Genomic DNA, 12,087 nt, shown 5'->3' with positions numbered 1-12,087 from the left:
GGGATCTTCCCGGACCGGGGCACGAACCCGTGTCCCCTGCATCGTTAGGCGGACTCTCAACCACTGCGCCATCAGGGAAGGCCTATATTACCTTTTTATAATAAGACAGAAACCTAGATTTTTACATGAAAGTTTTCTAGATTTTTAAAATTAGTAATTAATAAAAATTTTAAACCTGTAAAGATAGGAAATGATGGATACCAACTTTTTCATAGCAACGTTATTTGTAAAAGTAAAATGTTAGAAATAACCTAAATCAGTAAGGGACTTATTAAATAAATGGTGGAACATTCATGAATGGATGTAGAACTAGTATACACTTTATTAACAAATGTTTTGCAATGTCCTCTTGCAGTGAAACTGTTAATAATAAAATTGATCTCCAGACACAGTTAAAAAACTGATCAAGTGTCTTAATTCTAATATGAAAACTATATACTTTATAATTAATTACAAAATATTTATTTCAGAGGCAACAACTCTAGATAGTATAACAACACTGTCAGGGATACCTATTCATAGAACCATTGTAAATGCAACAACTACAAATGCAGACCAACAGATCAAGTGGCATAGAAGAAATTTGTGAAGAAAGCAAAGTATATTCTCAGTTTCCGTAATCTGGCAATTTCAGTGTAAAATACGTTTTCTGTTTCTAGGTAAACTAGAATCAATCCTATGAATATATAATTATAAACAATCCTATGAATGTCCACTAATGCATTTGAAAAAGCTGCATAGCTCTTTCCCTTTGGCGTGCCACTGAAGATCCTGGTGTTGCCATGGGCTACCGCCCTGCTGGTGTTAACGGTATTATAAGAACAAGCCGTACCCAAAGTCCTGCTTCTGCGGAGGGGTACCTGATGCTACGAGCCGTATCTTCTTAACCTGGGGCGGAAGAAGGCAAAAGTGGATGAGTTCCCACTCTGTGGCCACACGGTGTCAGATGTAGGGCTAAGGGTTCATGGGCTGCATTCTGAAGGAGGATCAGGCACACTGGCATAGGTAGACATTGCTTCTTGTGACGGCCACGTCAGGTGGATCTCTGCTATGGAAGCAAGAATGAAACCAGCTCTGGATGTCAGAACTCAGACTAGTCTGATTTCCAGTGCATTTTGCACCCAGTTTTCCATAAGTAAGTCTCCCTTTACTTCTGAAAATTATAACCTGGATCTAGTTTTGCAGAGGCAAAAAACAATCCATCTTTGATGAGTCTGAAGAGGATTTGAAGAATCTTCAAACTAGGAACTTTATTTACCTGCCTCTATGTGAAGTCAATAACTTGGAAGAGTCTGTTTTTCCTGATTCATATAATTAAGTTGGCTTTAAGCTTAGAAATTACTTTTTTTAAAAAAGAAAGAAGATTTTTTTGAGCTTGTGAGAGCATAGAAAACTTTGAAGACTGACATCATTTGTGAAATTACTGGAGTGACCTTGTTCCTAAATAAGGTATCTGTTTTGAGATGATCTTTTCTGAGGAATGTTTTAAAAATATGATCGAATAGCTTAAGCATAATCCTGCTTTCTCTTAGCCGAAAAAATCATAGAAAGTTCTTAACTAAAACTATAAAGTCTAACTAAATTAAACCGATAAAACTCTTACCATAGGCAAAAGATATATCATTATCTTGCTATAATACTGTATTAGGGTTCTTGTGGAGGCTAAGTGCCCTGATCGGTTGTCTACAAGCTTAAGACCTAGGAAAACCGGTAGTATAGTTCCAGTGCAAATCTGAAGGCCTGAGAACCAGGAGAAATGATGGTGTAGCTTCTGGTCCCAGTCCGATGACCTGAGCCAGGAGCACTAATGATGTACGTTTCAGTTTGAAAGCAGAAGATTGATGTCCCAGCTCCATCAGGGAGAGAGAGAGACAGAGAGACAAAGAGATGAGCAAATTCTTTTTCTCCACATTTTTGTTGTATTCAGGCCTTCAGTGGATTGGAATATGCCCACCAACACTGAGGAGAGCCATTGGCTTTACTGAGTCTACTGATTCAAATGCTATTCTCATTTGGCAAGACTTTCACAGACGTAGCCAGAAATAGTGTTTAGTCAAATACGTGTGCGCTCCGTGAACCAGTCAAGATAATACATAAAATTAACCATCACAAATACCTTCAGACGTTGTTTTCCAAACACCTTTCTTTCTTTTTGAATCAATTATGTGTGCCCACAGCTAAAATTGTCATATAGTTTTATGAAACTTACTCCAAAGGACTTCCCTTGCTGTCCAGTGGTTAAGACTCAGTGCTTCCATTGCAGGGGGCACAGGTTCAATCCCTGGCTGGAGAACTAAGATCCTGCATTCCAGGTGCCGCAGCCAAAAAAAAAAAAAAAAAAACTTCAAAAACCAAACAAAAACGCTTCTCCCTCTCCTCTACCCACATAAATACCAACTCATACTTGCAAGAAGCAACCACTCTCAACTTTTTTTTTTTTGCGGTACGCGGGCCTCTCACTGTTGTGGCCCCTCCCGTTGCGCAGCACAGGCTCCGGACGCACAGGCTCAGTGGCCATGGCTCACGGGCCCAGCCGCTCCGCGGCATGTGGCATCTTCCCGGACCGGGGCACGAACCCGTGTCCCCTGCGTCGGCAGGCGGACTCTCAACCACTGCACCACCAGGGAAGCCCCACTCTCAACTTTTTTAGCTATTTCCCTTGGTTTCTATCTTGATATTTCTAAATAACATGGTTTTATTGCTACTTGTTGGTTTTTCCATCTTACCCATTATCTAATGTATGTCCACGATGGAAAATGATAATTTAACTTTCATTTACATACTCAATCCATACATATTTACACTTTTCATATCCTCACCTTCCCAGTAGATTTATATCATAACTTTGGTTAGATCAATATGTATGACTATGTACACTGTTAATCATATGCTCTGGCATAAGTCATGCTACATATTAAAACTTCTTTTCCTTTCTTGCACAACTGAGTTCTTTTTGGAGATAATGATTCCTCTGTTTTGTTGTTGTCACAGTTTCCTCTATACTTATAAATGCATCCCCAATTACTACTACCCAAACTGTCTATCAGTTTTCCCTACTTTACGATGACTTCCTGATATCAAGACCAATGGCATCTTAGGGCTCCTCTACAGTTGTCACTGCAGGATCTGTTTTCATTATCACGCTGGGGATTCTCTCTCCCTCTCTATTCTATTGTATCTCCCTTTTCTTGGTTCACCCATATTTCTATCTTTTCATTTATTACATTGTTTTAATAAAAAGTACCACCTCCAGTAACTTACTGAGTAAGGAAATATAGGAGATAAATTTTTTGAGACATATTTGAAAATGTCTTTATTATCAAATATCATAATTCATTAATGATGGGTTTGGACTTTTTGGGTAGGAATCCATTTTCCCTCAGAATTTGGAAAGCACGACCCCCATTCTCTTTTTGCTCCAAGTATTGCCATTTAGGAAGTCTGATGCCATTGTGTTTCTTCTTATTTTGTGTAGAGCTTGAAATTCTTTCCCTCCCCCTGTTTTTGGATCTTGCTTTTTGTCCCCATTGTTCTGATATTTCACAATGATGTGCCTTAATGTGGGTCTATTTTTAACCATTGTTCTTAATACCCAGTGGGCTCTTTCAATCTGGAAACTCTTGTACTTCCTTTCTAGGACATTTTCTTGAATTATTTCTTGGATCACTTCTTCCATTCTGTTTTATCTATTCCCTCTTTCTGAAACTTCTACTGTTCAAATGTTGGGACCTCCTCTAATTGTCTTGTATTTTCATCTTTTCTGTTTTCCTTTTTTTTGCCTTTTTCTTCTACCTTCTGGTATATTTCCTCAAATCTATTTCCCAGATCCTCTATTGAGGTTTTCCTTTTCTGTTCTCATGTTTCTTTTTTATGATTTCCAAGAACTTTTAAAATTTTATATTATTTATCGTTCTGTCTACACACACACATACATACACACAGGATGTATATATAAGATCATCCTGTGCTTGTTTCATGAATGCAATGTCATTTTAAAAATCTCTTGGAAGATATTGGTAATTGTTTTAAAGTTATCATCTCCTTAGATAATCTGTATTTCTTCCAAGTGGCTTTTTTCTGCTTAGTTGTTTTTGTCTCTAATATTCTTATCAGAATCTTTCACCAGAAATCTGCAGATATCTGGCTTTCTCTTTATATGTTTAAGTGTGGGTACTTTAAAAAGCTGTTGCAAAATCTTATTGCATGAATAGGGCTTCTGTGCGTCACTATGAAGTGACCAAGCTGAGATTTTCACTGTGGAACTCTTGATATCATTCTGTTTAGTTTTTATTTTGTTGTTGTTGTGTTTTTTATTTCTTTGGCCTAGTCAGATTTCCCAGAGAAAAATCTTCCAACATCTTACCTGAGGGATATAAATGGAACTGCCAGTGTTCCAAGAACCAAGATAGGAAAAAAACTTGGAAATATCAACAAGGAGTAGTAGATTCTGCTTAAACTCTGGTCCAGTTTGTACCCCCTCCTTCCTCTGTGTCTACTGCCCCTCCCCCAATATCCAGAGAACAAATCTCAATTTTTTTCCTGGGGTGTGGAAGGTCCTGAATGCTTCTTAAACAGATTTTGAAACATTCCTCTAGTTTTGGGAGAGCACTCACCCTTCAATGGAACCTGGTGCCTCTAAATCCTGAGATTTGGGAATTCTGTGGTGGACATTGGATTAGTTCTCCACTGTTCCTCCTGCCAACTTGGCATCAACTTTGTTATGTCTAGTTAGTTATTCACCATTTCTCCTCTGCTTTTCAGTTTCCAAAATTTTGTCCTAATGGTCTCCAAACATTGTGCAGGTTTATTCCTTTTGTCACAAATATAATCCCTTTTCTGTTGTTTTCTGTTTTGGGAGGGAGCAGAAATAAAGGTTTGCGTTCAACCTGCAAGCTTTAAACACCATCTCCACCATCAATTTCTAAAGATAGAATTTTTCTTTCCTTGTTTTCTTCAGCAAAATTATGGGTTTTTTTCCCACAATGCTGCAGGTAAAGGAGAAATTTTTGTTTGACATTTTCCCTCAGTTAACTATTAATAGGTTTTCTTTTTATTTAAAAATGTCCTTAATTCTTTTAAGGCATTGCTGGGGTTTTTTGTTTTGTTCTTTTTTTTTTTTTTTTTTTTTAGCTACTACAGTCTCAGATAAAAAAATGCAGTTTTGGGCTTCCCTGGTGGCGCAGTGGTTGAGAGTCCGCCTGCTGATGCAGGGGACACGGGTTCGTGCCCCGGTCGGGGGAGATTCCACATGCCACGGAGCAGCTAGGCCCGTGAGCCATGGCTGCTGAGCCTGCGCGTCCGGAGCCTGTGCTCCGGGACGGGAGAGGCCACAACAGCGAGAGGCCCGCGTACCGCAAAAAAAAAAGAAAAGAAAAGGGCAAATTTGGACACAGAGACATGCACACAGGGAGAACCCCATGTGAAAATGAAGACGAAGATCAGGGCGATGTGTCAACAAGCCAAGGGATGCCAAAGATTGTCCACAAACCACCAGAAACTAGGAGAGAAACGCGGAACAGATCCTTCTCTCACATCTCTCAGAAGAAAGCAACCCTGAAAAGACTTGATCTTAGACTTCCAGCCTCCAGAACTGTGAGACAATACATTTCTGTTGTTTAAGCTTCCCAGTGTCTGGTACTTTGCTAGAGCAAGCTAATACATTACCCTTTCTGACGTGGTACCTGGATCATTGCCTATTTGCCTGATCCTTCATTTGCTTTTAACTTAAGCTTAACAATGGGCTCTTAAAGCTGTGTACTCAAGTTATTCAACCTCCTGAACATCAGTGTCTTCATCTATATAATTAGGATAATAATCATATCTACATTGTAGGAGTATTGTCAGAATTTTAAAAAACCTGTATATAGGGCTTCCCTGGTGGCGCAGTGGTTGACAGTCCACCTGCCGATGCAGGGGACGCGGGTTCGTGACCCGGTCCGGGAAGATCCCACATGCCGCGGAGCGGCTGGGCCGGTGAGCCATGGCTGCTGAGCCTGCGCGTCCGGAACCTGTGCTCCGCAACGGGAGAGGCCACAACAGTGAGAGGCACGCGTACTGCAAAAAAATAAAAAAATAATAATAATAAAATAAAATAAACCTGTATATAAAGAACTTCTTAAAATGTCTTGGAAGTGTAAGTTTTTCATAAATGTTTACTATCATTATTATATACTAAGTCACAACCTCAATAAATTCCCAAAAGCAGAACTTGTATAAGCCTCATCCTCTGGAACACAGAAACATGCACAAAATAAATAAAAATAAATTCTCCTTAATAAAAAAACATGAAAAAGGAAATCAAAACTGTAGTTACAGACTATTTGAAGATAAGGCAATCATGACATTAAATCTTAGGGATATAGACACAATATAGTTCTTGGATAAAAATGTAAAGCTTTAAGTGCTTTTATTTTTCATCAAGGAAAATTTTAAAGAATAAAATAAAGTGAGTGGCACAATGAACTAGAAAAAGCAAGATGAAGAAACTGATAATGACAAAAGCAGAAAAAAAAAATAACAGTAACCAAAAATGTCATTCTGGGAGCTAAAAATTATGAAGCATTTTCTACATACCATCCCTGTGGTAAATGTTCTACCCAGATGGTCATTGAATTCTCAGTATTATGGGATAGGTGCTATCATTATTCCCATTTTACAAGTGAGGAGACTGAGGTTTTGAAAGGTAAGGTGATTTGCCCAAGGTCACAAAAATGAGAGGCAAATTTTGCTCCAAGAAGTGACTACAGACCCTAAGTTCTTAATCACTGTAGACTACATGGTCTTCAGCCACCGTACAACGGGTCACATTCTAGAGAATACCTTACTGCTGTTCATACACTGTTTCTACTGCATATCCTGTGCTTTTGAATTTAGTCATGTCTTATAACCCAACCCACAGCATCCCTGGCTACACACACATACACACACACACACACCTGACACTTGCTTGAACTCTCTCCATTAGACATGAATGACAAAACAAAGATGAACAATTTCTCATTCCTAGGCTGGACCTCTAAACCGTTGATGAACAACCAGACTTCCTACCATTCAAATATGGGAAGGTTCTCACTGCACAGCCCTACTGTGTCCACCTTGCCTGTGGCCATGTCCAGTCTCTGCTTCTTTGTGCGCATGTGTAGCTCTTGGAGCCCACCTCTGCTCACGCTTTGCTGCCGGTTCTCCTGTCTTATTCTGTCCTTCCAAAGACTTTTGAAATTTGCAGTTCATGGCTTCTTTTCCCTGCAAATGATTTAAAGTCAAGTTGAGAATAGATTTTTTTTTTCACTTAAAATCCTCAAATAAGAACAAGTTCCAAGGACAGAATTTTTTAAAATATCAACATTTGTAAATCTCTGGTCCCTATCAGTTTGGCAGACAGTGATTATTTTAAAAAAATTTAAATCTCCACTTTCATGTCATGCTCTCACAAAAACACATGCAGTTAGCTGCAATATATCTTTATTCGACTGCAGTATTTTTTTCAGGTATGACAAAAGTAAATCTTTTAAAAAAAAATTTTTATACAACATAAGCAGTCAGTTGGCACATACTAAGACAAGCCCCACAAGTAGAACAGAGGTAAATTGCAATTAATTGTTTTGTAGGCATTGTGTTCAGAAAGCCCCTTGTTTATTTCAGCTTTGCACATACTGTATAATGATATAGTATATCTGGAACCCTACACATTTAGAGACTATAATTATAGCAATGCTGCACTTTACTCCCTTATTTGCTAAGCTTAGTTGAAAACTGAAGCTAAGTGGAATGAGTCTACTAATTTATTCTACAAATTTATCTCAATTAGAAATAAAATTCCAAAAACAATAACTCTTTTAAAAAGAAATGAAATTGCTGTATTTTTCATCCATTTAGAGTTTGATGTAGGTGGAAAGCAGAGAAATGGAATTTTTCATTGGATTTTTATTGCCATTCAAGGAAGCAGGTTGGGTTATGTCTTTTGGCTTCTATTAATGTGACTCTGTTATAATTAAAGATGGATGGACCTCAGTTTGGCTCTCTTTGCACATTTCATACCCTTTGTAAAAATGTTTTGGGTTCAGAGAAATTCAGAGTATACTTTGTCCTAAACACTTTTTCTTTTTGTTTTTAAGTGGCTGTGTAAACATTTACATCAGTTTCAGATTCATTTACACTTATCTCATCAAAACTTTTCACGGCATAACTCTGGATGGACTAAAATAAAACCAAACACTCTTACTTATAAAAGACACTGGATTCCAGAATCTCACTGCAGATTCTACCAGATACTTTCTCCTTAGAAGCACAAAATCATATTTTGCCAAATATAATTGGATTAAAATATCCACTGGGCTTTCATTCCATCTGAAATTCTCTGTCCCATGTGAGCACTGGGGAGCTGCTGGGCCTAGGATTTTCCATCCTACCTGATTCTTGGTTTCATGATAAATCCACAGTTGAAGCCCAGTGTACTCAAAACTCATCATCTTCCCTCCCAACCCCCTTTTTTTCCCTTTCAAGTCCATTTTCTTAGGAAGTGGCACAACCTGTAATCTCACCCAGAACCTGGAATCATCCTTGACTCTTACTTCTCCCTCACCTCCTGCCTTCCTACCAAATCCTGATCATTTCACCTCCTAACTTTCTAATTTTTGTGTGTGCTTTAACTCCTTCAATCTATGCAACACTATTTCTTGTCCATATTTATGCATCAACCTCCTTAAACTAGTTGATCTTGAAACTGAGTAGGACCCTGTGGGGCTCCTGGGCACAAAAGCCTTTCTGTGTCCCCCATTTCTTGATTACAGGAAATAGGCTTCATTCAGCCTCCAAGACCTTTTCTGAGTTCCAACCAGCAGGTTCAAACTGTTGTTAATCAGGGAAGGGAGGGGTTGGGAGACAAGGGAGGAACGGTCAAGAGAAACAATAGTGCAGCCTCGGGGCAGGGTCCTGGTTCCCCATCAAGGGATACACATAACAATATCTTTGAGATGTTTTGCAGATACTGAAGCCCCAGCTAAGTGGGAGAAGTTAAGGGTTGACAATGGTATGCTGCCCACAAACAGGTAGACTCCAGACCCCGTTGGAACCAGAAGGTTGATGATGCCGACTCCCACTTACCTCCCCACCAACCAATCAGAAAAATGTCCATGAGCTGATCACGCCCTCTTTGAACCATTACTGTAAATCTCCTCACTACCCACGCCAGGTCAGGACACATGGTTTTGAGGGCATTAGCCCACTGTGGCCCCCTTTGCCTGACAAAGCAATAAAGCTATTCGTTTCTACTTCACCCAAAACTCCGAGATTCAATTTGGTGTTGGGGTACAGAGGCCGGATTCGGCTTCCATCTGCCTCTAGACTTGTCTCTCCCCAACCCATTGTTCACGTAAAACCAGAGGGGTCTTTCTAAAGGGAAAATTTGATCATCTGAATCCCCTTCTCAAAACTTTTCAGTGGTCTCCCATTATTTCAGAATAAAGTTTAAACCTCTTAGAGTTTACCAGGCCCTTCTTTTCTTGCTTCTATCTTCCTCTTCACTCCTCCCTGCCTGCCTCTCAAAAAGAACTTCTTCAGTCCCTCAAATGTGTGCTGGTATTTCTTCCTCCAGGCCTTCAATCGGTTTAGCATAATAATTAAGATTTATTGAACTTACCATGTACCAGGCACTGTTCTAAATTCAGTCAGTTCTGCTCTAATATGATATTTGCATTTCAAGATGTCACAGCGTTATGCAAGATCACGCAAGGAATACCCTTATGGAAAAACATGGAGTTGGGGCACAACCCTTGACAATTTTATCGGTGACAAATTAATAAAAGATAGAAAACTAATAAAAATGCTAGCACACTTTGATATATATTAGATAGTTAAGAAACACATAAATACTAATATATGTATTTGTTCTTGTGCATGGTTTCTGACCCAGAGCTTCTAAAACCCTTGGAATTTCCTAAGTGATAAAGGTGAGATCGATGGGCCCACGGGGCAAACGGTTGGAGTTCGTTCCCTGTGGACCAATATTCTGAGACAAAAATAACAGGACAATTGAGAGAGGTGGCTGGGCCCTGCCCAGACAGAAGATAAGAGACCACATATTCCTCATTCTCAAAGTCAGGAGACCTCCCCGACTACACAGGTACAGAAGGGCTCCTTAGAGGTCAAAAGGGGAATGATGCTAAGTGGCTAAATCTACCCATAAGCCTCTTCGGTAGAATCCATCTTGGCTAAGGGATGCGCGCAGACACGTGGGAAGATCCTGAGATATACCAAATACGGACTTTGAACCAGTCAAATCAAAATGATTGGCCAAAGGAAACCAGGAAGAAATGCCCCATATAAGTGATTCAAACTGCAACGAGGACGTGACTCTCTCTCTGAGCCCGCCCGTGTGTCTGTCCACGGGTACTGTACTCTTTTTCTCCTAATAAATACTTGACTTGTTTCACTACTTTGACTTGTTTCACTACTTGACTTGTTTCACTACTTTCATCTTTGTGGGAATACTTGACTTGTTTCACTACTTTCATCTTTGTGGGAATTCTTTTTCTGCAAAGCTGGAGAGACAGGGCCTTGTCACTGATCACTGGTCTAGTGGCTAGGATTCGATGCTTTCACAGCCGCGACCTGACCTCAATCACTCGCCTGGAACTGAAACCCTGCTTCAAGCCACTGCAGGCCGAGGCCTCCTGATATCAAGAGGAGTATATTTCGTTACTCACAAGCCCTTTTCAGAACCTGAGTGTTTGCTAGTGAGGTGACTCTTGGACTATAGGGACTGGTTACCAGAGAAACGACCGTGTGAGGCAAGGGTTGGAACTTTTGGCCCCCTGCCTTTAATCTCTGGGGAGGGGAGAGGGCCTAGAGATTGAGTTAAACCACAGTGACTAATGATTTAATCAATCATGCTTATGTAATGAAGTCACCATAAATACCCTAAATGATGGGGTTCAGAGAGCTTCTGGGTTGGGGAGGCCCTAGTAAGGGACTGTGCATCCAGGGAGGTCATGGAAGCTCTGCATCTCATCCCTATATCTTGCCCTGGGCATCTCTTCCATTTGGCTGTTTCTGAATTATATCCTATATAATACACTGATAAGAGTAAGTAGAGCAGTTTCCTGAGTTTTGAGAGCAGTTCTAGTAAAGTATTGAACCGGAGGAGTCATAGGAGCCCCCAATTTATAGTTGGTCAGTTAGAAGTATGGGTGGCCCAGACTTGCAATTGGCATCTGAAATGAGAGCCGTCATGTGGGACTGAGCCCTTAACCTGTGGGGTCTGAATCAACTCGAGGTAGTTAGTGTCAGAAGTGAGCTGAATTGTAAGCCGCTCAGTTGGAATCTAGAAAGTTGGAGAATTAGTTGGGTGTAAGAAAAGAAAACCCATATGCTTGGTGTCAGAAGTGTTGATAGTAAGAGAAAGCTCAAATATCACCGTATCTTCCAACAGTCTTTATTAGAACTTCTGTTTTTAATTGTATCAAACAGCAATTTTCAGGAGCCAAACATGGCCTGAACACCCACTGTTATCATGATAGGTAGGGGAAGAAAATAGGTTTTGAGTCAGACAGACGTCAAATTTCACGTACAATCTGTGGCAAGTCAACTTCAGCGGGTCCTTTTCCTTATCTCATAGTGATTGCATAGAATAAAAGAGATATCTAGGAAAATAATCAGATATCCTCAGTTCTTCTTGTTTATAGCTGAAATCTCACAACTAAAGATTCATTTTTCAGGTTAACTTTTGCCTTCTTCATAAAGTAAACATAATCCACTGAGTCCCTAGAAGCTTCCTCCAAATAAATTTTTCAGATTGCTTTCTTCCAAGAGAGGGTAGTATAAAAACACTAACTTCCTTGAAGAGAATGCGATCAATGAGGAGAATTAACGTAGAAAAGTGACCAAGTTTTCTTACTTCACAACTTTGCCTGGAGGTGGTTATATTTGTAGCATCAACATGGTGACGAAGCATCCTCTCTCCAGCCTTAGCTTTTCACACTGTGGTAGTTTCCAGTTCACACAAAACCCAAAGGAATATAGAGGGAGCAAGCGTAATGCCAACAAAATTATTTTCTATATGTACAGTATTCATAACTTTTTCAACAAAAT

The sequence above is a fragment of the Aethalodelphis obliquidens genome, unplaced genomic scaffold (genome assembly GCF_003676395.1).
Source record: "Aethalodelphis obliquidens isolate GAN/ISIS:26980383/991018 unplaced genomic scaffold, ASM367639v1 scaffold61, whole genome shotgun sequence".
Lineage (NCBI taxonomy): Eukaryota > Metazoa > Chordata > Mammalia > Artiodactyla > Delphinidae > Aethalodelphis > Aethalodelphis obliquidens.
Note: the sequence above shows the minus strand (reverse complement) of the source record.